The following is a 25,838-nucleotide window of genomic DNA, read 5'->3' as shown; positions in this document are numbered from 1 at the left end:
AAAAGGTCTACATTTCATATTGCCAAACCTAAAGGACACCATATGCTCATCTTGCTCCAATTTTGCAGAAGCAATCAACAGAATGAATTTACCTTTTCTCTAAAAAGGATCTTACTTATTTGACAGAGAGCACACAAGCAGCGGAAGCCCCAGAGGCAGAGGGAGAGGAAGAAGCAGGCTCCCCACTGAGCAGGGAGCCTGATGTGGGGCTCACGATCCAAGGACCATGGGATGTGACCTGGAAGCAAAGCAGACTCTTTGCAGAGCTGAGCCACCCAGGCACCCCCAGAATGATTATCTTCACATGCACTCAGCTCTCTTGGCGCTTCTGTATAGATATCCTTTCTCCTTTGCATAGCAGATTGGCCACTTTTCTTTCACATGGCTCTGGCGTTGCAGTGCCAGGCTCCAAACTAAGCTGTCTTGTTTTTCTCAAACACATACTTTCCCTGAGTGACCCGGCCTTATCCTATCACCTTCACTATCTAAAAGCTTTTGATTCAAAAGTTAGTGAGTGGTCTCCTATTTCCACATAGTATCAAACAAGCTTTTCCAAATCTAATGGCCACTGCCCATAATTGATTCTTTTCCCTCCCCAAAATGCTTCTCCATAGCCCCAACATTCTTTAGCCGGTTATAAGTTTAAAAAGTTGGCATGCTTGATGTCTTCCTGTTATCCTTTTCACCTCAGAAATCCTGTCAGCTCACCTCAGAAAAAATCCAGAATTATCCATTTCTATCTCAATGCAACATCTCTGTCTAACTTCTATCACCTTCTGTCAGTGACTATTCAACTCTAAAATGAGTCACCTCAAAAGCATCAAATGATCAAGTGTCAAAATGTTAGCGTCATATCACTGCCTTTCATTTGGATTCCCATTGCAGTGAAGCCTTCATTCAACACAATGTCCTACAATCCTTACATCTTATGCCCCACATGCCTGTGTCTTCTTCACATCCACGCATTTTCCCTTCCTAGATTACCATTGGCTTTTTGCATTATCCACCAAGAATAGAAAAATGTTAACAACTCCCACCTAACAAAGGCACTAGTAAAAATCTCAAAAGAGCAGCAGCATGTTTATACTTGATATTGTGTATCTAATGTCTAGCATGTAATAATGTAGATGGTAGGCTAGTATTTGTCAAGAGTTAGCAAGGCCTTCTCTCTGATCTATTACACAATAATCACAACCCACAAGCCACAATAGCTTTGCTCTACTGGTCAAGCTCTCCCACTAAGTAGATGTGAAACACTAAGCCTGTCACTTACACTTTTTTTTTTTTTAAGATATGGAGTAATATACATACTATTCAATAGAGGCTGCTCTGAAGATAGAAGCGTTTGGAGTCATCAGTTCTCAGAAGTGTGGTCCTAGCACAGCAGCATTGGCAACAGCTGAGGGAGCTTGTTAGAAATACAAATTCTCAGCCCCCTTCAGATTTACTGAAGCAGCAGCTCTGGAGGTAAGGCTCAAGCACTTTAGGTGACTCTCGTGGCACACGAAAGTTTAAGAATCACCGACTAGCAAGGTGCCTGGGTGGCTGGCGGTTAAGTGTGTTGCCTTCGGCCTCGGGTGATCCTGGTGTGGGATCGGAGCCACATCAGGCTCTTTCGCTATGAGCCTGCTCCTTCCTCTCCGCCCTGCTTTTACGTTCCCTCTCTCGTCTGGCTGTCTCTCTCTCTGTCGAATAAATAAATAAAATCTTGAAGAAGAAAAAAAAAGAATCACTGACTATGATGAAAACACTATGGGGGAAAAAGTAAGGCTAAATAAATGCCAGCTTAGTTCTTTACTTTGTATGACCAAAATCACATTTAACTTTTTGTTATTACTACTGGTGGTAAATAGTAACATTACAAAGCCGGTTCTTCACAAAATGGTTGTGTTGGTTCCTAGTATTTTAGACACGGGAACCCTTAAATGTGAAATACATAAATGCAATCAAGGGAAAGCAAAAGAGAATTGTTGCATCACGTAACAGACACACAACTAAGGAATACCTGAAGCAGCGAATTAAGGTTGACTGAAAATTAGGACATTTTTAGAGGTTTTGTTGTTGTGCTTGGGGGTAAATAAAGGAGAGAATGTCTGGTGGCCTTACATGGTTTGGAGTATTATATAGGACGCACTATGTATCCAGGCAATGTGGGATTAACCAAGATTTTACAGATCTTGACAAGTGATTCAGGTGTCCAACAGTCGGAAGTCACTTGAATCCACCATACGCTATCGATCAAAGAATGATAAAATAAGACATACTTAAGGGGTTCAGATCACCTACCTCCTGACATGCTGAGTAATAGACAATTCTGAACTTTAGAGTCAATTTTCCTCTATGGGCCAATATAACCAGTCTTGCTATGTGAGGGAGGGAGTCTAGGCCATGGCCAGTGAACTCATAAAGTATTCCCCTGGTTTTGTCTTAGAGTCAGGCTTGAATTCCTCTGTTGACTCCAAAAGCTACACAAACACAGGAGCAGGATTAAGAGAAGAGCTAAGTGAAGCAAGACACATTAAGGAGAAAAAATACTTTAGGAAAATGTTTATGACTAAAATCTTTATATAGACTATCTTAATTGCAGGTGATAAAATGGAGGCAGTAGTAGAAATGATTGTACAAACATGTGGTGCAATTCCTGAGATTAACTTATAACATCCATTTAAAAGGGGGTGGGGACTTTGCATATTACGAAGGACTAGATTTTGCAGGGTGTCTGGATGGCTCAGTCAGTTAAGCATCCAGCTCGGTTCAGCTCAGGTCGCCCGATCCACGGGGTTCTGGGATTGATCCCTGCATTGGGCTCTACACTCAGCGAAGGATTCTTCTTGAAGATTCTCTCTCCTCTTCCTCTGCCTCCCAACTCTCTTTAGAATAAATAAATAAATCGTAAGCGAGTGTGGAGACCTGAAAGCAAGATCATTGTTGGAAAGCAACCAACTGAGCCACCCAGGTGCCCCCAAAACTTAAGTTGTTCTCATGAAAATGTATAGCATAGGAAAGTTTATGTTCCAAAATCAGTTTATCTGAAAAAGACAAGGATTATATGAAGTATGTGCATATACCCTTATTTAACTTCAAAAGTTCTTAAAAATTCGAAGCTCAAATGATGTGTGCATGAAAGTATGTTAGAAATGTAAAGACAGACCATATAGTGCACACACATAACATGTAAAAATAAAACAGATTTGGATTATGCTGTCATTTTTAATTTTAATAAAATAGATAATTTCACTATTACATAGAGAGCCAGTCCATCCACTCATCGATAAGATTTTAGAAATATTTTCTACTAAAAGTTTAGTACTTGATTGGGAATGAATCCATTAAGAACATGATTTCTAGGTACAGTGTTCCCATCCTCACCCCCATTTTTATTAATTTTGAGAAAATTTAAAAATACAGAAAAGTACAAAAAATAAGACAAGATATCCATATATGCCACAATCCAGAAATTATCCAGTATTTTGATATATTTACTTGCAGTCTTTTTACTTTTTAAGAGAAAGCGGATGTTTATATATAAAACTGAAGTCCCCTTTAAACAGTCCCCATCCCATCCCTCCCACTCATCCCCTTCCCTTCTCCACTCTTCTAAGCAACCACTATTAAGAGTTTGGTCTTATCTTCCAATCCATTTCAAAACATTTTAAAAACATACATACACACATGTATCCATTACAGTATTACATAGTACTGAATTCTGTGAGAAAAATTTTAATTTACAAAAATGTCATTTGTAATATATGTGTTATTCTGCAACTTCATTTTCCCCCTTCAACATGATTTTTTTTGAGATCTTTCTCTGTAATACATGTAGATCTCATTTGTTAAATTTTTACAGATATACAGTATTTCATCATATGTATTTTCCATTTTGTTCCCGATGGGCATTTAAGTTGTTTCCAACTCACGGCTACTACAAATCATGCCACAGTAAATAGACTGGTATGTATTTCCCTAAGCATACAAAAACTCAGAGTTGCTAGGTATTCTTGAGAACTTGACTAAGGAATGTTTCCCAACTCCCAAAGGTCATAACCATTTCAGTATATAGCTTCTTCATATTCCTGTTTTCTCCTCTTGGATCTTACCTCAGTGTATAGTTCATAGTTTTGTTTTCCTTGGAGAACAGATTACCTCCAAATCAGTTTACACAGTCTCTGCATTATCTTCTCACCTCCTATTGCCATTTTCTACATGCATATTCTAAATTCTAATAAATGCATAGGTGTTTCCAGAATCTCTTCTGTTCTGCTAAATCAATACCCAGAAGTCTCTTCCTTTCCAATACTTACAACTTATTTATTACATTGGTGAAAATCTCAGATTTGTAGGAACAGCAATAAGAAGCATGTTTCCCATTCACCGATTTTTAGTGGAAATGCATCTAAAGTTTCCAGCATTACCCGCACCATCAGTTTTGTTGGGTGCAGGATTTTTTTATCATATAAATGTCTTTCTCTTCAGTATAAATTTTTTCTGGTGTCCAATAAGTTTTTCGCTTTTGTTTTCCTCATTTGTGATACTTTCCTTCAACATAGTTATTCCTGATGTGCTACGATGCTTAAATTCCTGATGAACGCTTTTCAATTTTTTAAGACATTTACAGGGGTTTTAATGAGTATGAATTTTCTGATGTCTAATGTGTGGTGTGACTTCTGTGCAAAAACTTTCCCACATTCCTACATTGATAGGCTTCTTACCTGTGTGTGTATTCTCAAATTACAGAACAGGGTTGAGAACTGAGAGAAAGCTTTCCCACATTCATTACAACCATAGGGTTTCTCACCTGTATGGCTTCTCACATGCACTGTAAGAGATGAACTTTGAGAGAAGGCTTTTCCACATACATTGCATTCATAAGGGTTTATCACCTGAATGAATTCCATGTACAATAAGTGATGTTCGTTGAGAGAAGGCTTTTCCGATCATTACATTCATAGGGTTTTTCTCTCCAGTGTGAATGTTTTGATGTTTATATGAGAGTACTTCTTCTGGCCAAGCTTTGTTCCCATTCACTACATTTAAAGGGTTTCTCAATATGAATTTTCATGCTCAGTGGAGTTAGACTTGCCACTGAAGGTTTTCCACATTCCTTACATACAAAAGGCTTCTCTCCCGTGTGAGTTCTCTGGTGTCTGATGAGGTTTGACTTCTGAATGAAAGCTTTCCCACAATCCCTTGCTGGGGTTTCTCTCAGTGTGAGATTTTCTGATGGGTAAGGAGGTTTTCCTTCTGGCTGAAGGATTTTCCACATTCATTACATTCAAAAGCTTCTCTCAGTATGGGTGTTCTGATGTTTAATGACATACTGCTTTTGGCTAAAGGCTTTTCCACATTCATTACATTCAAAAGGTTTCTCTCTATTATGAAAATGCTCATGCTCGGTGAGATTTGATTTGTGGCTGAAGACTTTCCCACATACCTTACAGGCAAAGGGGTTTTCCACTACAAAATTCTCTGTTGACTGAGGTGTGCATCTGAATGGAAGCTACATTCACAAGGTTTCTCTCCAGTATGAATTTTTGATGAATGAGGATTTACTTTTGGCTGAAGGTATTTCCACATTTCTTACATTTGAAGGTGTGTGTGTATGACCTTTCAAATGTAAACTAAAGGACAAAATTCAAGAGAAAATTTTATCATACACAGTACATTACAAGCTTTCTCTCCAAGTATATATATCTTCTAATGCTCAGTGGGGTTTTGTTGTTATATTCACTGGTTTTCTCTCCAGCTTAAAAATTTTCTTCTGCTCAATGAGATCTGTCATCCTACCTAAAAGGCTCCTCAAGTATTCCTCAGAAGAACAGGGTTTTCTCTTAGCCTGACTTCTGCATTTAATAAGAGCGTGACATGTGAGTGGAAGTTTTCCCACATTCAGTAAATTCATAGGGTTTCTCTCAGAAGTACATAGATGCTCTGGTTCAAACTGTTTTTAACTGAAGAGAGCATTTCCACACTGATTTACACTTAAAGGGGGTAGTACATAAAGGAATAAGTTGTGGCAGGATTTCCAAACTAAAATTAAATTGATGATGCCTTCCCTACGCCTTCTCTCATGATTTAAATTGAAAAAGGTGTTGCCCTTAGAAGATATAGTGTCTGAGATCAGAGGAAGTATTTTCCAATTTTCTTATATTCACTACTTTTTTTTTTTTTCTCGGTCTTTACTGGAGATGGATGCAACCTGCTTCCCAAGTCTTGTTGCCTCTCTATCTGCTCATCATCTTCTCAGGCTTCTTCTAAAATGGAGTACAAGAATCCATCATTTAAAGGCGTTAGTATGGTGCTTAGTACTGTGGCTGACAAATGGTAAGCACTTGATTATGTTAGCATATTTATCATTATTTATGAATTTCCCCATTATTAGTAATAAAATTTTGGATTGTGCTTTTGGGATGAACTCTGAAAGCCCACCTCATAGTATGAAAAAGTCATCTTGACCAAACGTCACCAAATAACTTTTGAAGGAAACTCTTGTGGAGGATATCTGCATAGGAAATTAACATTCATGGCACAAAGCTTAAGATTACTCTTGAAAATAACCTTTCCGGGCGCCTGGGTGGCACAGCGGTTGGGCATCACAGCTTTGGCTCAGGCGTGATCCCGGCATTGGCAGGATCACAGAGCCCCGCATCAGGCTCCTATGCTATGGGCCTGCTTCTTCCTCTCCCACTCCCCTGCTTGTGTTCCCTCTCTGTGGCTGTCTCTATCTCTATCAAATAAATAAATAAATAAAATCTTTAAAAAAAAAAAAAAAGAAAGAAAAGAAAAATAACCTTTCCCGTTTCTTAGTTCAGCAAATAAATGTAATAAACAACAAGGAATTAACAAAAGATAAAAGATGACATAAAATTGAGAGAAAGTCTCCCGAATGTTCTAAGTAAAGAAAGATTAACCAACAACTGCTTCCTTAAACCCCATTAAAGACAAGAAAAAGGGGAAAATAGTACAAGCTCAGAAGAAAAAATGGGTATGACTAGAGACTTCAATACACAGAGACATTAACAAATTTTCTGATAACAAAAAAAGAAGAGCACACAAAGATTTTCAACACAGCAGAGCTGAGGAAGTTATGTATGTAAAGGAATACTGCAGAAGATGCCAGTGTCAAACCAATTTATGCCACAAAATATCAGAAAGACTAACAAAATGGAGGAATCAAGTACCTCAAAAGAAGGAATGGTAGGTAGAAGGATGATAGCTGAAAAAAAGATTATATAAGGTGCAGTTAGAGCACTACCCTCCAATAGGACACTCCTTTGTATGAAGTAGGAATTATTCTTTGCAGAAATTTTTATCAAGAAAATCCACACTCAGGGACATCCAATAAGAGATGAAGCAATGCGGCAGCATCTTTGCCAGATTAGGGAAGTTCTCAGCTACAATTTGTTCAAATATCTCTTCTGGACCCCTCTCTTTTTCCACCCCCTTGGGGATGCCGATGATTCTGACATTGGAACATTTCATTGAGTCAGTAATCTCCCGTAATCTACATTCTTGAGATTGGAATTTTTTGAGCCAAGTTTCTGTTTTAACTTTCTCTTCTACCATCCCATCCTCCAGTTCACTAATTCGTTCTTCTGCCTCATTTACTCTGGCCGTCAGAGCGTCTAGTTTAGATGCATTTGAGTCATAGCATTTTTAATTTCTGCCAGAGTCACTCTCATTTCTGTCCTTAAGAGATTCTATATTCTCGTTAATGTTTTTGTTAATATTTTTTTTCAATCCTATATATCATCTTGGCCATTTTTACTCTGAACTCCATTTCTGGCTATTTCCATATCCATCAGTTCTGTGGCAGAGGCCACAGACTCATTATCTTTTCTTTGCTGGGGGGGATTTCTCCTCCTCGTCATTCTGATGAGGAGAGGTTGTGGGGATGTCCAGAGCCCAAATTATTGACCAGGACCCAGGCAGTGTGCACTTGTTTTATAGGGACCTTTGGGATGTGGGCTTCTTGATGAAAAAGGGATGTGGGCTTCTGAAAAAGTCTGCCTTCTTGGGGGTGGGGGCTCCCACGCTGATACTCAGGCAACCCTGTTTGGGTAGAGTCGCCATGACCCCTGCGAAGGGCGATGGGGATTGGCACAATGTGAGCTGGTATTTCCGGGCTTTTGTTCTTTGGCGGCTTTCCCTGGTGGTTTTCTGTGACTCTTCTGAGAGTCAGAGCAGCAGTGGCCATATCCTAGCCTCTGTCTCAGAACAGAGAGATCGCAGTCCGCTCTCCACTGAGCTCTCTTGGCCACTTTAAATCTGTTTCTGTTGGTGCTGCTAAAAACCCTACAGCGTCCCGTGTTGTGCGCCCCACAGCCACTCTCCCAACCCTCACTTCCAGGACTGGCGCATCTCTGTCCTTTGTGCTTCTAACACTGCCAGCCGCCTCTGGTTCTTGAGCGCGCTCCCGAGCTCCCTGTTTCAGTGTGGTTTGCGCGCGCTCCCGAGCTCTCAGTTTCAGTCTAGTTCGAGTGTGCACTCCGGAGCGCCGGTTTTCAGTCTGGTCATGCACACGGTCCCAAGATCCTGGTATCAGTCCGGTTCTAGTGAGCACTCTGGAGCTCCGGTATTCAGTCTGGTCGCACGCTAGTTCCCAGGCTCATGGTCTCAGTCTGCTCTCTCGCGGGTGCCCGTCCGTGAGTCCGCCCGCTCCCCGGTGCAAGTGGCTACTGCTTCCTGGAGCCCAAGTGCATCGGCTCCCTCCCCCTTCCATTTATCTTCCGATATCTGTGCACGGTTTCATGGCTCCCCGCTTCATACCTCAATACTCAGTGCTGGAGATGTTCATTTGTAGAGATCCAGATGTATCTTCCTGCATCTCAGGCTGATTCCGTGGGTTTTCAGGATGGTCTGGTACATATCCAGCTCGACTCAGGGAACCAGCTGAAAAAGGGGTCCCCTACTCCTCCGCCATCTTTTCTCCTCCTTGCAGAAAGTGGTCACTTTTCTGTTCATAGAGTTTCTGTTACTCTTTTCTTCATTTTCCAGTTCCGTTCATAGGTATTCAGAATGGTTTGGTAGCTCTCTAGCTGAGTTCCTGGGACCAGACGAACTTTAGGTCTCCTGTTCCTCTTGCCATCTTGGAACTGACCCATTTATTGATTTTTCTAATTCATGCAAGTTTCTTCTAGGGTCTTGTGTGAGAAGAAGTAAAGCATAGTGAGTAAGAACCAGGCTGCTGGGGTTTGATTTCTAGCTCTATCATTTGCTAACTTACCTTGGACAATTTGCCTCAGTTTCCTTATCTGGAAAATTGTGGTTATGATAATACTTGCATCATAAGGATTCAATGAGTTAATATAGAAAGAGTATTTGAAAATTTTTGTATTTTGTATTTTATTTATTCATTTTTTAAAAGATTTTATTTATTTATTTATCGAGAATGAGCACATGAGTGGGGGCGGGGCAGAGGAGGGGAGAGAGCATGTCAAGCAGACTCTGTGCTGAGTGCAGGGCTTGATCTCGTGACCCTGAGATCATGATATAAGCCAAAATCAAGAGTCGGACACTTAACCAACTGAGCTACCCAGTTGCCTCTCTGATTTCATTTTTAATAAATTAGTTAAGTAATTTAATTTTACACAGTAAGCAGTTAGATGTTTTCAGAAACATGTTCTATTAGAAAACTTCTTTTTCTCCTCTACTAAATAACAAAACTGCCTATAATTGAATCAAACAATTTTGAGTAACTACCAAAACTTCACAATTATAAGAAGCATTGGTATTACCTATAACTTAATTTTTAAAAAATTGGCACTTCTTGGGGTGCCTGGGTGGCTCAGTTGGTTGAGCGTCTGCCTTCAGCTCAGGTCATGATCCCAGAGTCCTGGGATGAGTCCCGCACCAGGCTCCCTGCTCAGCGGGGAGTCTGCTTCTCCCTCTCCCTCTGCCTGCCACTCCGTCTGCTTGTGCTGTCTCTGTCAAATAAAGAAAATCTTTAAAAAAACCCTGACACTTCAAAAACCATATCATTGATTGCAAAGACAAATTCTTTCAGGATTTAGAAGAAAGGGACAAAAGAAAACCTGTGGATACATAGGCATGAGAAATGCAAATATAATAGAGTTGTAAATCTTAGAGTTTTTTAGAGAACAAAACACAACAAAGAAATGGTTTGGTGTAAAAATTGTGAATCAAAACATGATACTCATTTTCTGAGCATTTAATCATCATTAAATATAAATGATAATATAATTTAAATTCTTTGGGGTCACTAAACAAATACATGGTATGAATCTTCTTCCACCCCAACTAACATCACCACAATCCACCACTGTGTTAGACGAGTTTTGGAAAATCAGAATTCTGTCAACCACAGCTCGTGTGAATGCTAGTCTATCCATCTGTCCCTCTGCTCCCCTTTGACATATTGCTAGTTAGAAGATGAATGTGTGGAATGGTCTTTGAGGGGGGCTGCAGGCTCCCTGGATTTCTTGAACAGAGCCCTCTGCCACTCCAGTGCTTGGCTGAGTTCCTCCTGTGGCCACACCAGGGCATGGCAATACGTGGTGATAAACTCCTTGCACAATTAAGTGTGAGTAGGGAGGAAGGAAGAGGTGCTTGACCAAAGAAGTTCTGGGAAAGTGTTGTGTGGAGGAGGTGGCCTGAGAGGTCTGCTTTCTTTCTATGACAGAGCAGGAAGCTGCCTGTGTATCAAGGCCACGGCACAGCCAGAAGCCAGGACCACTTAATAAGAACTGGTATTACTGGTATTTACTTATTTACTTAAAAAAAAAGACTTATTTGAGAGAGAGAGAGAGCATGAGTGGGGGAAGGGACACAGAGACAAGCAGACTCCCCACTGAGCGTGGAACCAATGCAGTGGGGCTCAATCCCAGGACCCTGAGACCCTGACCTGAGCTGAAGGCAGATGCTTAACCTACTAAACTGCCCAGCACCCCGCCTCATGCTTTTTTTTTTTTTTTAAGATTTTATTTATTTAGTTGAGAGCGGGTGAGTGAGAGAGCACGATCCAGGGGGAGAGGCAGAGGGAGAGAGAGAAGGAGGCTCCCCACTGAGCAGGGAGCCTGCTGCGGGGCTCAATCCCAGGACCTTGGGATCATGACCTGAGCCGAGGATAGATGCTTAACTGACTGAGTCACCCAGGCGCCCCCCCCCAATTCTTTCAAAGCTTATTGTTTGTGGTGCTCAATAAACTTAGCAGCTTATAAAAACTTCTCAAAAAATATACCTTTAGTATCTGATTGGAAATGGAGACCACTGTTACATTATTTCTATTGGTCATATAAATCCACCTTTTCAACTATGAAAAACTTTACAAACACAAAAAATAGTAAGACAAATATGTGAATCACCACCATATAAAAGTAAAATATTTTATTTTTCTTTGTAGTTTTTAAATAACATATACATATTTAGATATGAAGCCAAAATCTCTGTTAACCATCACCCCTATCCCATTCTTCTCCTTCCTTGTCCCCAAAGGCAATCACCATCATGAACTTAGCATATAATCATCCAAACCTTTTTTATACTTCTCCATACATATCTATACCCATAACCAATATACAATCTAATGTTGTTTTATTCCAATTAGAGATATTATTATATTATGTGCATCCTCTGCCCCTTGATTTGTTTTTCACTCAAGATCATGGTTTTTAGGTTTTCCTTATTTATACATTGTGGTAAATTGCTGTACATTTTTCCATCATATAAATATAACACATTTTATTCAACCTTTTACCTAATGACAGGCATTTCAAATTCCTCTCACTCCCAATATTTGGCTGCTAGAAATCATGCTAATAGTTTCTGCTGCTAGAAATCACACTGCAAAGAACATTATGGTATACATCTCTCTGTATTGTATTGGAGTTTCTCCAAGGCATAATACTAAAAAAAGAAATTCTAGGGTGTTTTGAGGTATAGTTCAGGAAAATCTATTCAGGTATACTAAGTCGTCTTCCTAAATTTTTATTTATTTTTTCACAGTCGATTTTCCTTTTTTCAATGTAAGATATAAGGTAGGAATCTCTCTTTCTACAGAGAAAAGCACTAATCACCCAAAACATTGTTTAATTAGGTCATAATTTCTTTACAGAATTTATCTTTATCTGGGCTTCATATTCCATTCTATTAACCTAATATCTATTAATGCATGTCACAAAGTTTTAATAATAACTATATAAAAATTATATCATCTGAAAATATGTATTCCTTTTCAATCCTTATACTTCTTCATTTTATTGCATTGGCTCTGGTCTCTAGGATTATATTGACTTCTTGTGGTGATATCAGGCATCCATCCATGTCTTGTCTCTGACTTTAATGGGAATGTTTCCAAAGGTTCAGCATTAACTATGATGTTTACTGAAAATTTTGTTGGACTCAGGCTTTTCATTATATTAATGTTTCTCCTCATAAGAATGTTCTGATATCTTGTATTTTGAGCTCCTCCTAAAGGCTTTCCTACATTCGTAATGTTTTACCCCATGATGAATTCTCTGATGTGTAGGAGGTGTAAGTTCCTACTGAAAGCTTTGCTATCAAGGCATTCATATTATCTTTAATGAGTATGAATTTTCTGATGCCTAACGTGGTGTGACTTCTGGCTGAATGCTTTCCCACGATTGCTATACTGGTAAGGCTTCTCACCTGTATGTGTTCTCACATGTAAAGCAAGAGTTGAGAATTGAGAGAAAGCTTTCCCGCACTGATTACATCCATAGAGTTTTTCACCTGTATTACTTCTCATGTACAGTAAGAGATGAGCTTTGTGAGAAGCTGTTCCCACATACCTCACATTCATAAGGCTTATCACCTGTGTGAATTCTCACATGTAAAATAAGCGATGTAATTTGAGAGGATTTTCCACATTTATTATACTCAACGAATTTCTCTCTTATATGAATTTTGTGGTGTTTAATGAGGTATTGCTTCTGGCTAAAGGCTGTTCCACATTCCTTACATTTAAAAGGTTTTTCTCCAATATGAATTTCCTCATGCTTTGTGAGATTCGATTTGCTGCTGAAGGTTTTCCCACATTCTTTACATGTATAGGATTTTTCTCCAGTATGCATTTTCTAGTGTTTAATGAGGCTTGACTTCTGAATAAAAGCTTTCTCACAGTCAATACATCCAAATGGTTTCTCACTAGTATGAATTTTCTGATGGGTAGTGAGATTGTTTTTCTGATTAAAGGATTTTCCATATTCCTTACATTTGTAGGATTTCTCTCCAGAGTGAGCAACATGATGCTTGTTGGTGAGGTATTGCTTCTGACCAAGGTCTTTTCCACATTGATTACATTCAAAGGGTTTCTATTCCAAATGAATTTTCTCATGGTCAGTGATATTTGGTTTGTGGCTAGGGGCTTTCCCACATTTCTTACATGAATAAGATTTCTTTCCAATAGGAATTTTCTGGTGACTTATAAGGTTTAACATCTGAATGTAAGCTTTCTCACATTCATAAGGTTTAACTTTTCTCATGTTCTATGAAGTTGTGCTTCTGATAAAACAGTTCTCCGAACTTGTTATAGTCACCGAGTTTCTCCACAGTTTGAATTTTCTCATATTCTTCCAGTTTGAGTAACTGGCTAAAGGTTTTCTAATAGCCTTACATGTACAGGTTTCCTTTGCTGCATTATTTCTCTAGTGACTAATAAGATGTGAACATAAGCTCTCACATGGAGAAAGTTAGTTCATATGGTTTCTTTCCACAGTGTATTCTCAGATATTTGGTGAAATTTATTTGTGAATCCCTGTTAATACAGATTTCAATTAGTAAGGGTTACTGCAAAATAGGATGATTTATAATATACTTACACTATTCATAGCATTTTTTTTTCTTACAGGGATTCTTTCATAATATGTTAAGTCTAAATTAAGCTTTCAACTCTCAAATAAATAGATTAAAAAATCTTAAGAAAAAAAAAGGAAAAGCAGATGGCAGGGAAAGGCACCAAATTGAAATCAGGGGAATTATTATTATTATTATTATTATTATTATTATTATTTTTAGAAAGTGCATATGAGTGGGGGAGGGGGCAGAGGAAGAGAGGCAGAGGAAGAGAATCTTTTTTTTTTTTTAAGATTTATTTATTTGAGAGAGATATATAGAGAGAGCACAAGTAGGGGGAGGGGCAGAGGGAGAGGGAGAAGCAGACTTCCCCCTGAGCAGGGAGCTCGATGCAGGACTGGATCCCAGGACCCTGGTACCATGACCTGAGCCGAAGGCAGATGCTTAACTGACTGAGTCCTCTGGGTGCTGGGAAGAGAGAGAATCTTAAGCAGGCTCCACACTGAGCCAACTATGGGGCTCTATCTCATGACCCTGAGATTGTGACCTGAGCCTAAATCAAGAGTTGGATGCTTAACCAACTGAGCCACCCAGGCACCCTGAATCAGGGGGTTTAAATAAATGGTGGGCCCTCATTACTGCTGGACCTCCAAAATTCTGGTATTCAAGAGATGAGAAGACTCTTCTCTGGAGAAATGGAACAGCCCAGGAGAAAACCTGTAATACTAACATTTTGAGGCTGACAAAGAAATGTCTGAATTCTTGACTAATAGTTCTGTAATGAAGCTCGAAAGTTGACAAGTCCTCATCATATATAGATTTTACGGTCATCTTTTTTTTTTTTTTAAAGATTTTATTTATTTATTTGACAGAGACAGACAGCCAGTGAGAGAGGGAACACAAGCAGGGGTAGTGGGAGAGGAAGAAGCAGGCTCCTAGCGGAAGATCCTGATGTGGGGCTCGATCCCAGAAAGCCGGGATCTCGCCCTGAGCCGAAGGCAGACGCTTAACGACTGCGCCACCCAGGCACCCCTACGGTCATCTTTTTAGTGCATTATTAAGAAAAGATGAAAGGACAGCTATTAATCTGTAAATTAGGGAAAATGTAACATGTTAATTTAAATCGTGATATGAAAGACAAATGAAAACAATGAAAAAAAGAATTGCCATGGAAATGGATACATGTAAGGAACAGAAAAAGACAAAAAACCAAAAACAACCCACCAAAAACCTCCACAATACCACAGAGAGATAAGATATTATATTAAGGAAACAAATAACATGTACTATAAAAACTGCTCTTGAAATTAAAAAGATAGCTATCATTAAAAATTTAATAGCAGATATGGGAAGTATTGTTGTGGAAATCACTCAGTTGTAGGAAGAAAAAGAAAAAAAGGTAATAAAAGATGAAAAAGAGAACAGATAAAATTAAGAATTTCAATATCCAGATAAAAGGAGTTCAAGAAAGAGAGAGGGGAGCAAACAGAATGGAGGAAACTTTCAGAGAACAAATACAAGCTTTCTAGAAATATAGGTCATGATTCTTCAAAAATAAAGAGGTCCCTGTACAATTCACAAAAAAGACCCATTCCAAAGCACACCTTTGTGAAAGTTCAGAAAACTAGGTATGAAGAGATCTTAAGTGCTTCCAAAGAGAAAGAACAACAAAACACAAATCAAACTGTCGTCATACTTTAAGATAAAAAACTGTAAGCTTTGGTATAATTCTCTCAGAATTCTAAGGGAAAACGATGTCTAATCTAAAATTTCAAACCTAGTTAAGCTATCATCCAAAAGAGGTAGAACAAAGGCGTTTTTAGACTAGTAAGGACCCCAAATTTTTACTCCAAATTAACCTTTCTCAAGGTGCTATGGGAGAGATTAAACCAAGAATAAAAGAAGATACAGCTCCAGAAACCAGTAATCCAACATAAGAAAGAGGTGAAGGTCCGCAACTACAGGTGGGCCTCTAATTGGGCAGCCCTAGGGCAAGTTCTGCTCACCAGTGAACCCGCAATAGTCACTCTAGGTTTTAGGGTGGCTGGTGGTCAGCCCCGCCCACCATCGCGCTGGCAGCTGTCCGCAGGAGCCATAACAGAGGGCCATAGGCAGCCCACACAGGGCACACCTCTGAAGCACCTAGTTCTGGTGACCAGGGGGTGACTGCACTACTGGAAAAGAAAAACAAATAAATAAATAAGCAGAGGTGAAGGAAATTCGCAAGATGATCATGTTTTGGTTATCAACCTATTGTTTTCCAGTCCCACATGGAACCTTCTATAGGTTTCTCTAATGCTGGGACTGGGAGTCTGAAAATGGCATTTCCCAAACTCCTTTGCTAGCTGGCTTCTTTTTTAAAAATTCATTAATAATGCAACAGACTCATTAATTAACTCTACAGTGGAGAAAGTAATGGACACTATTTAAACTAAGTAATAAAAATTAACATCACACATAATGGAACATACTGACATTGTGTGTCTCCAGATAGGAAAAACTGATAATAGCATAGCATCACTTTTATAGGGTATTCCCCAAAATGTACAAATGATGAGGGGCACCTGGGTGGCTCAGTCGGCTAAGTGTGGGACTCGGTTTCAGCTCAGGTCATGATCTCATGGGTCCTGAGACTGAGACCCGTGGGGCTCCATGCTCGGCTATGTGCTCAGCGGGGAGTCTGCGTGAGATTCTCTCTCTCTCCCTCTCCCCCTCCCTCCACACACTTGTAGGCTCTCTCGCTCTCTCTCTCTCAATAAATAAATAAATAAATCTTTTTAATAATGTATAAATGATGAGGAAACATCAGGTAAACCCGAATTGAAGAACATTGTACAAACTAACTAACCTGTACCCTGAAAAGGTTAAGATTGTGAACAGGTGGAATAAACAGAAAACAAATAGGCGGTAGATTCAAACTTAAATAATTTAGTAGTTTCATTAAATGTACATAAGAAAGTGTGTTTCTAAATCTGAGGATCTCGACTGATAAACTCAAACATCTCATAACAACTATTTTGTAATCTTCTTTCTTGCTTTAAAACCATGTTAAATTAGCACTTTAATCCATACTAAACATGTCTATTTTATTTTATTTTATTTTTTTAAAAGATTTTATTTATTTATTCAACAGAGATAGAGACAGCCAGGGAGAGAGGGAACACAAGCAGGGGGAGTGGGAGAGAAAGAAGCAGGCTCATAGCAGAAGAGCCTGATGTGGGGCTCGATCCCAGATCGCCGGGATCACGCCCTGAGCCGAAGGCAGACGCTTAACCACTGTGCCACCCAGGCGCCCCAAAACATGTCTATTTTAACATAAAAACCCATTTTATGTTGTCTACCATATAATAGGTTACTTTTTTCTCCTGTCAACTTTCAAAGAAAACTGATGCTCCAGAAAGATGCTTCTTACCATCTTACGGATGAGGCTTACGGGTTAACTGGTGATACACCAATACAATCCTGCTCTCCCAAACAGATGACCCATATTCACGTATTCACCCTGTTACACCTGCGGTCACAACGCAGCATCTCCGGACTCGCCTCTGCCCAGCCGCCTTCTTCACCTGAGGGCGTCCCTTGGCCGCATCCCCACTTCCCCCTGCAAGACCGTGATTCATTCCCTATCGCCACCTCCAATCGGTCCAGAAAGAGATGAACAGGTCCCACCTTCACTCTCACCCTCAGCGCTGAGCGGACCGAAGATTGCACTCACGACAAAGATGAAATGTCATCCCTTTGCATGCAGAGGGCGAACAAGAACCTCCAGAAATCTCCCGGGCGCCGCCGGTCGGATTCCCGTGGCCAGGACCAGGTGTCCGCTCGCGTTCTGGCCTGAGTGGCTGCTTTTCTTGCCTGGACTACATTTCCCACAGACGCTGCGGCTCGAGGCTGCGTCGGCCGCGAGCCCGGAGTCTCGTCCCGTCCCTACCGCGACGCTCGAGCTGCCGGGGCTGAGGCAGCTGTAGGCAAGGCGGTTCCATCCCGCCAAGCAGCTCCGCCTACCAGCCGCTCCGCGTCGGATCTCGCCGTTCTGTTTGTCCGGGGGAAGCGGTAGATGAGCACGAGCCCAGCTTCCGCGCTGAGAGGAACCCGGAGGTTTGCAGTCCGCTTTCGGACTACATTTTCCAGGGGACTCCTCAGGCGAACGCTATATTCCTCAGGATTTCTGCCGCTTTGCAGAATGGCGGGACCGTTGGCTTCCCCGAGTTAGCTGCTGCGGGGCCTTTGGAGTCCCGTGCGATTTAGCCAGTTTGGGCCAGACCGGAACTAGGAAACGACTAGGGTGAGGAGTTCAGGTAGGAGCATTTCGTGTCCAGAGCGGGCTGAAAAGAGAGAGGGAGAAAAGAAGAAGGAGGAGGAGGAGGGGGAGGGGGGGGGAGAAGAGGAGGAGGAGGGGGAGGGGGAGAGAGGTTAATTGTGATTGTTACCGCGTGTCGTCGTGTTGTGTGATTGTGACTGTATGTGGTGATGGAGTAGGGTGGTGATGGAGTAGGGTCCATCTTGGTCCCAGCGGGTATGCGACTGTGACTGTATGACTGCACCGTCGTTCACAGGGATGTAGAGGGCCGGTGATTGTGCAGTTTGGGACTGTCCCGCGGTGAGGGGTGTGTGTGTGTGATTTTGGGAACGTGTGCGGCACCGTGTGTGTGTGTGTGTGTGTGTGTGTGTGTGTGTGTGTTTTGGTCTGTGACTGTGTGGTATTAGGTGTCTGTGGCTGTGCAGGTGTGACTAGTGTGACCCCTTTGCGGGTTGTGTATGAGATTGTGATGGGGTGGAGGGTTTTGTAATTGCAGGTGTGACTCACCACTCTATCCAGGAGACATCTGTGAGCTCAGGACAGATTCTAGGCCTTTCCTGTAACTACATTAGGCTGGACTGTATAGTCTTCCCCGACTTTACTTTGTACGTGTGTGGGGACAGTGAGGGACTGGAGGAAGCATGTGTTCCAACCCGGTCAACTGGAATTCCAGGATAAGCCAGTATCTCATCAATTTCTTCTTCTGTCTTTCTACAGTTTCTATTGCTAAGAGGAAGAATAAAGAATGATTATTGAACATCCACAGGCCAAGATCAAGGTGCTTTGGGGTTTTTTCTTTCTTCCCTGAAATAGTTCTTGTTTTTCAGAGCATAATTTTTTCCCTCTTCTGAGAGTTCCTGACTACCAAAAACCCATTCAACAAACCTTGTCCGTAGTACTTTTCATTTGGATATGGGGCCTGGAGTTAGATCCAAAGACTCAATTTTTTAATCTATCCCTTCCCTCTTAGTATGAATTTGGCAGTTTCTTCTGTGTGCCAAATCTCTGCTAAGATCTCTGCTGGTCTAGTGAGGGAAATACAAGAGCCTTTATCATAACCGAATTGTTGGAAATAAGATTACCTTGTAGTAACATCACACACCACAGTCCTGGTATTGAAAGCTGTGCAATTTATGGAATGGTGCTGGTTAGTCTCAGTCCACGTAAGTGATAAGATCTTTCACTTTGGCAGTATTTTTGAAGTGTAAATGAGATTGGGGGCTTGATCAAAGAGTTCTATACAATAGAACCGGGTTTACCAGGTAATCTGTGAGTAAACACTTGGATGAGTTTCCAGTTTGTTTTGAATTAAATGCTCAGATGGTCCTCATTGGGGTACTCAACCTAGAATCCATGTCCCGCATTGACTTCTAAAGGGAAAGAGACTAATGATACTAAGGATTACAAAAAAGATGGATAGATCTAAAAACAACACCTTGGGACAGTCTTTGAGATAATAGCCAAAACGAGTTTCATAAATAAGGAAATTTTAAGTAATTACCGCTATAAGAGCATTTTATGCAGTTAATTGAAACTGTGCTTGAGACAGAGCATACGCATTTTCAACATTGTGACTAACACGTATGCCCAGGTGAGAGGGCAGTTCAGAAGTTGGAAGCCTTTGCATGCAAAAGTTCAGCTGATCCACATCTAGGCCACAGTCTTCTCTCATTTATCTGTGCAGTAGCCTATTAACTGGTCTTTGCTTCCTCCATTGCCTGCCTAAAATTACTTCTTAACACAGCAGCCGGGGTGATTCTTCCAAAATGTAGGTCAGATTATGTCACATCTTGACTTAAAGCTTTCTGTGGTTTCCCATCTCAGAATAAAAACCAAAGTCTCTACAGTTGTTTGTGTAGTCCTATGTGATCTGGCTCTCTGTTAACCTGACTCACTGTTAACCTGACTTTATCTTTTGTAATTTTTTTGGTAACTTAATTCTGACCCTTCTGCATATGAGTTTGCTGATTCCCCTGCCTGGAGTTTTCTTACTCCTGATATTGGTATCACTTACTCCTTCACTTTCTTCAAGACTTAACTCATACATCACCAAATTGGAAAAGTCTTCCTTGACCACCCTGTATAGAATAGCATCTCAACAATGCACTTCCTATCACCCTTGTCCTATTTAATTTTTCTCCATAGCTCTTACTATCATTTTTTTAACTGAGACATAATTGACATATAACATTCAGGTGTACAACAGAATTCAATATACATATATTTTGTGAAATTATCTCCTAAGTCTAGTTAACATCCATCATCACACAGTGTTTTTTTTTTTTTTTTTTAAGATTTTATTTATTTGCCAGAAAGCGAGAGAGAGAGAGAGAGCACAAGCAGGGGAGTGGCAGACAGATCTCAGGACCCTGGGATCACAACTTGAGCCGAAGGCAGACACTTAACTGACGGAGCCACCCAGGTGTCCCCATTACCACACAGTTAAATTTTTTTCTTGTGATGAGAACTTTTAAGATCTACTCTCTTAGCAACTTTCAAATACTGTATACAATAAAATTATTAACTATAATCAACATGCTATACATTACATCCCTAGGAGTTATTCATTTTATAACTGGAAGTTTGTACCTTTTGACCACTCTCACCTATTTTCCTTCGTTTCTTTAAAAAAAAAAATTAATTCCAGTATAATTAACATTCAGTGTTAGTTTCAGGTGTAAAATATAGTGATTCATATTCTCTACATTATTCATTTCTCATCAAGGTAAGTGTGTTCTTAATCCCTTTCAGCTATTTCACCCAACCCTTCACCCACCTCCCCTCTGTTAATCATTTGTTTGTTCTCTGTAGTTAAGAATCTGTTTTTTGGTTTGTCCCTTTTGTTCGTTTGTTTTGTTTTTTAAAGTTCACATATGAGTGAAATCATATGGTATTTGTCTTTCTCTGACTGACTTACTTCACTAAGCTTTATACCCTCTAGATCTAACCATGTTGTTGCAAATGGCAAGATTTCCTTCTTTTTTATGGCTGAGTAATATTCCTGTGTGTGTGTGTGTGTGTGTGTGTGTGTGTGTGTGTGTGTGTGTGTGTGTACACCACATCTTTATCTATCAATGGACATTTCCATAATTTGGCTATTGTAAATAATGCTGCAGTAAACACAGAGGTACATATATCTTTTTAAATTAGTATTCTTTGGGTAAATACCCAGTAGTGGAATTACTGAGTCATATGGTAATTCTATTTAAAATTTTTAAAAAAGATTTATTTATGAGAGAGAGAACATGAGCAGGGGGATAAGCAGAGAGAGAATCTCCGGCAGACTCCCCACTGAGGGTGGTCGACACAGGGCTCAACCTCATGACCCCAAGACCATGATCTGAGTCAAAATCAAGAGTTGGACGCCCACCTGATGAACCACACAGGAGCCTATTTCTAATTTTTTGAGAAACCTTCATACTGTTTTCCACAGTGACTGTACCAGTGTGCATTCCAGCCAACAGTGCATAAGAGTTCCTTTGTCTCCACATCCTCACCAACACTTGCTGTTTCTTGTTTTTCATTTTAGCCATTGTGACAGGTGTGAGGTGATATCTCATTGTAGTTTTGATTTGCATTTCTCTGATGATCAGTGATGTTGAGCATCTTTTCATGTTTCTATTGGCCATCTGTATGTATGTCTTCTTTGGAGAAATGTCTGTTCATGTCTTCTGCCCTTTTTAAAATTGGATTATTTGTTTTTTGGGTGTGAGTTGTATCAGTTCTTTATATATGTTGAATACTAACCCTTTATCAGATATGTCATTTTGCAAATACCTTCTCCTATTTGGTGGGTTGTCTTTTAGTTTTGTTGTTTCCTTTGCTGTGTAGAAGTTTTTACTTTGGTATGATAAAGTACTATTTTTAAAGATTTTATTTTTAGGCAATTTCCACACCCAGTGTGGAGCTCAAACTCACAACCTGAGATCAGGAGCCACATGCTCCACTGACTGAGCCAGCCAGGTGCTTCAGTCACAATACATTATTCTTGCTTCTGTTTTCCTTGCCTTGGGAGACCTATCTAGAAAAATGTTGCTATGGCCAATGTCAGAGAAATTACTGCCTGTGTTCTCTTTTAGGATTTTTGTGGTTTCAGGCCTCATTGTTAGGTCTTTAATCCATTTTGAATTTATTTTTGTGTATGGTGTAAGAAAGTGGTCCAGTTTCATTCTGTTGCATGTAGCTGTGCAGTTTTCCCAATACCATTTATTGAAGAGACTGTCTTTTTCCCATTATATATTCTTGCCTCCTTTGTCAAAGATTAATTGGCCATATAACCATGGGCTTATTTCTGGGCTCTCTGTTCTGTTCTGTTGATGTATCTATGTTTCTGTTTTTATGCCAGTACCATACTGTTGTGATTACTATAGCTTTGTAGGATATCTTGAAATCTGAGATGTAATTCCTGTGATTTTGTTCTTTTTCAAGATTGCTTTTGCTATTTGGGTTCTTTTGTGGTTCCATACACATGGATTTTAGGAGTATTTGTTCTAGTTCTATGAAGAATGCTCTTGGTATTTTGATTGCAATTGCATTAAATCTGTAGATTGCTTTGGGTAGTATAGACATTTTAACAATATTTGTTCCTCCAGTCCATGAGCGTGGAATATCTTTCCATTTCTTTGTGTCGTCTTTATTTGCTTTCATCAGAGTTTTATAGTTTTCAGAGTATACATGGGACCATTTTTAAAATTTCTCATTCTGCAGTTTCATTATTAGTGTATGGAAGTACAATAGATTTCTATATTTTGATTTTGTGTCCTGTCACTTTACTGAATTCATTTATCAGTTCTAGTAGTTTTTTGATGGAGTCTTCCAGGTTTTCTATATATTAGTATCACATCATCTGCAAATAGTGAAAGGTTTACTTCTTACCAATTTGGATGCCTTTTATTTCTTTTTTGTTGTCTGATTGCTGTGGCTAGGACTTCCAATGCTATGCTGAATAAAAATGTTGAGAGTGGACACCCTTATCTTGTTCCTGATCTTAGGGGAAATGATTTCAGGTTTTCACTGTTGAGTATGATGTTAGTTGTGGGTTACTCATATATGGCCCTTATTATGTTGAGTTATGTTTCCTCTAAACCTACTCAAATTTTCTGTTTCTTCCTCATTCAATTTTGGGAGGTTATGTGTTTCTAGGAATTTATCCATTTCTTTTAGGTTTTCCAATTTGTTGACATATAATTTTTCATAAGATTCTCTTATAATCTTTTATTTATGTGGTGTTAGTTGTTATTTCTCCTTTCATTTCTAATTTTATTTGAATTCTCTCTCTTTTTAAAAAAAATCATGAGTCTTGCTAAAGGTTTATCAATTTTGTTGATATTTTCTGTGAACCAGCTCCTGGTTTCAACGGTCTGTTCTATTGCTTTTTTAGTTTCTATTTTGTTTATTTCTGCTCCTATCTTTATTATATTTCCTTCCTTCTACTGGCTTTGCGTTTTGTTTATTCTTTTTTTCTAGCTCCTAAAGGTGGTACGATTGTTTATTTGAGATTTTTCTTGTTTCTTGAGAGGGGCTTCTATTGCTGTAAAAGTCCCTCTTTATTTATTTTTTTTTAAAGATTTTATTTATTTATTTATTAGAGAGTGAGATAGAGAGCACGTGCATGCGCACAAGCAGGGAAAGGGGGAGAGGGAGAAGCAGGCTCCCCATTGAACAGGGAGCCCGAAATGGGGCTCAATCTTATGACCTTGATATCATGACCTGAGCTGATGGCAGACGCTTAACAAGCTGAGCCACCTGGGTGCCCCTCTTTTTTTTAATTTTTATTTTTTAAAGATTTTATTTATTTATTTGAGAGAACACGAGAGAGAGAGGTCACGAGTTGGGGGGAGGGGCAGAGGGAACAGCAGACTCCCCACTGAGCAGGGAGCCGGACCCGACTTGGGGCTTGATCATAGGACCCTGAGACCATGACCTGAGCCAAAGGCAGATGCTTAACTGACTGAGCCACCCAGGTGCCCCATATCTGCTTTTTAAAACTAATTTTGATGTCCACATTTTAATTTCTGATATTGGTAATTTTGTGTTCTCTTTTCTCTTGATCAATCTAGTAGAGGTTTATCAATTTTATTAATGTTTCCAAAGAATTTTTTTTAGAACCAGTTAATTTTTTTTCATTTAAATTTTAGTTAACAGTGCAATATTGGTTTCTGGAGTAGAATTAAGTGATTCATCACTTATATACAATATCCAGTGCTCATCACAACAAATGCCATCTTTAATACCCATCATCCATCTGTCCCATCCCTCCCTCCATCAACCCTCAGTTTGTTCTCTATTGTTAAGAGTCTCTTATGGTTTGTTTCCCTCTCTCCTTTTTTTTCCTTTCCCACCTTCCCATATGTTCATCTGTTTTCTTTCTTAAATTCCATATATGAGTGAGATCATATGGTATTTGTCTTTCTCTGACTGACTTATTTCAGTTAGCATAACATACTCTAGCTCCATTCATGTCATTGCAAATGGCAAGATTTCATTCTTTTTGAAAGTAATGGAGTGGAAAGTAATATTCCATTGTGTGTGTGTATCTTCCTTTTTTTTTTTTTTAAAGATTTTATTTATTTATTTGACAGACAGCCAGCGAGAGAGGGAACACAAGCAGGGGAAATGGGAGAGGAAGAATCAGGCTCCCAGCAAAGCAGGGAGCCCAACGTGGGGCTCGATCCCAGAACCCTGGGATCACGCCCTGAGCCAAAGGCAGATGCTTAATGACTGAGCCACCCAGGGCCCCCCTTTTTTTAATTTTTAAAAAAGATTTAATTTATTTGTCAGAGAGACAGCATACAAAAGCAGGGGAAGCGGTAGGCAGAGGGAGAAGTAGGTTCCCCACTGAGTCTGATGGGGAACTCGATCCCAAGACTCTGGGATCATGACATGAGCTGAAGGTAGCTGCTTAAGCGACAGAACCACCCAGGCATCCCACACTACATCTTCTTTGTCCATTCATCAGTCGATGGACATTTGGGCTGTCTCCATAGTTTGGCTATTGTTAATAATGCTGCTATGAACATCAGGTGCATGTACCCCTTTGAATCTGTATTTTTGTATTCTTGGGTAAATACCTAGTAGTGTAATTGCTGGTAGTTCTATTTTTAGTTTTTTGAGGAACCTCCATACTGTTCTCCAGAGTGGCTACACCAGTTGGCATTCCCACCAATAGTGCAAGAAGGTTCCCCTTTCTCTGCATCCTCACCAACACCTTGTTTCTTATATTGTTAACTTTAGCCATTCTGATAAGTGGGAGGTGGTATCTCATCATGGTTTTAATTTGTATTTCCCTGATGATGAGTGATGTTGAGCATCTTTTAAATGTGTCTATGAGCCATCTCGATGTCTTCTTTGGAAAAATGTCTCTTCGTATCTTTTGCCCTTTTCTTTTTTTTTTTTTCCAAAGATTTTATTTATTTGACAGAGATAGACACAGCCAGTGAGAGAGGGAACACAAGCAGGGGGAGTGGGAGAGGAAGAAGCAGGCTCATAGCAGAAGAGCCTGATGTGGGGCTCGATCCCAGATCGCCGGGATCACGCCCTGAGCCGAAGGCAAACGCTTAACCGCTGTGCCACCCAGGCGCCCCACTTTTGCCCTTTTCTTAACTGGATTATTTGTTTTTGGGGCGTTGAGTTTGAAAAGTTCTTTATAGATTTTTGGATACTAACCCTTTATCAGATATGTCGTTTGCAAATATCCTCTCCCATTCTGTAGGCTGCCTTTTAGTTTCGTTGATTGTTTCCCTCACTGTGCAGAAGCTTTTTAACTTGA

General features: G+C 40.0%; 1 long non-coding RNA gene across 1 annotated transcript in view; it reads left to right on the top strand.

Annotated features, from left to right (window-relative positions):
* The first annotated feature begins 17,025 nt into the window (after window positions 1–17,025).
* Window positions 17,026–25,838, top strand: part of LOC121103330 — a 28,647-nt gene continuing 19,834 nt past the window's right edge. Inside the window, exons 1-2 of the long non-coding RNA XR_005835496.1 lie at window positions 17,026–18,068; window positions 18,788–18,848. This is a non-coding gene — a long non-coding RNA (uncharacterized LOC121103330). The remainder of the gene's footprint in view (window positions 18,069–18,787; window positions 18,849–25,838) is intronic.

This window comes from Ursus maritimus, unplaced genomic scaffold (genome assembly GCF_017311325.1).
Source record: "Ursus maritimus isolate PB19 unplaced genomic scaffold, ASM1731132v1 scaffold_19, whole genome shotgun sequence".
Classification (NCBI taxonomy): domain Eukaryota; kingdom Metazoa; phylum Chordata; class Mammalia; order Carnivora; family Ursidae; genus Ursus; species Ursus maritimus.
This window is presented reverse-complemented; position numbering and strand designations above follow the sequence as displayed.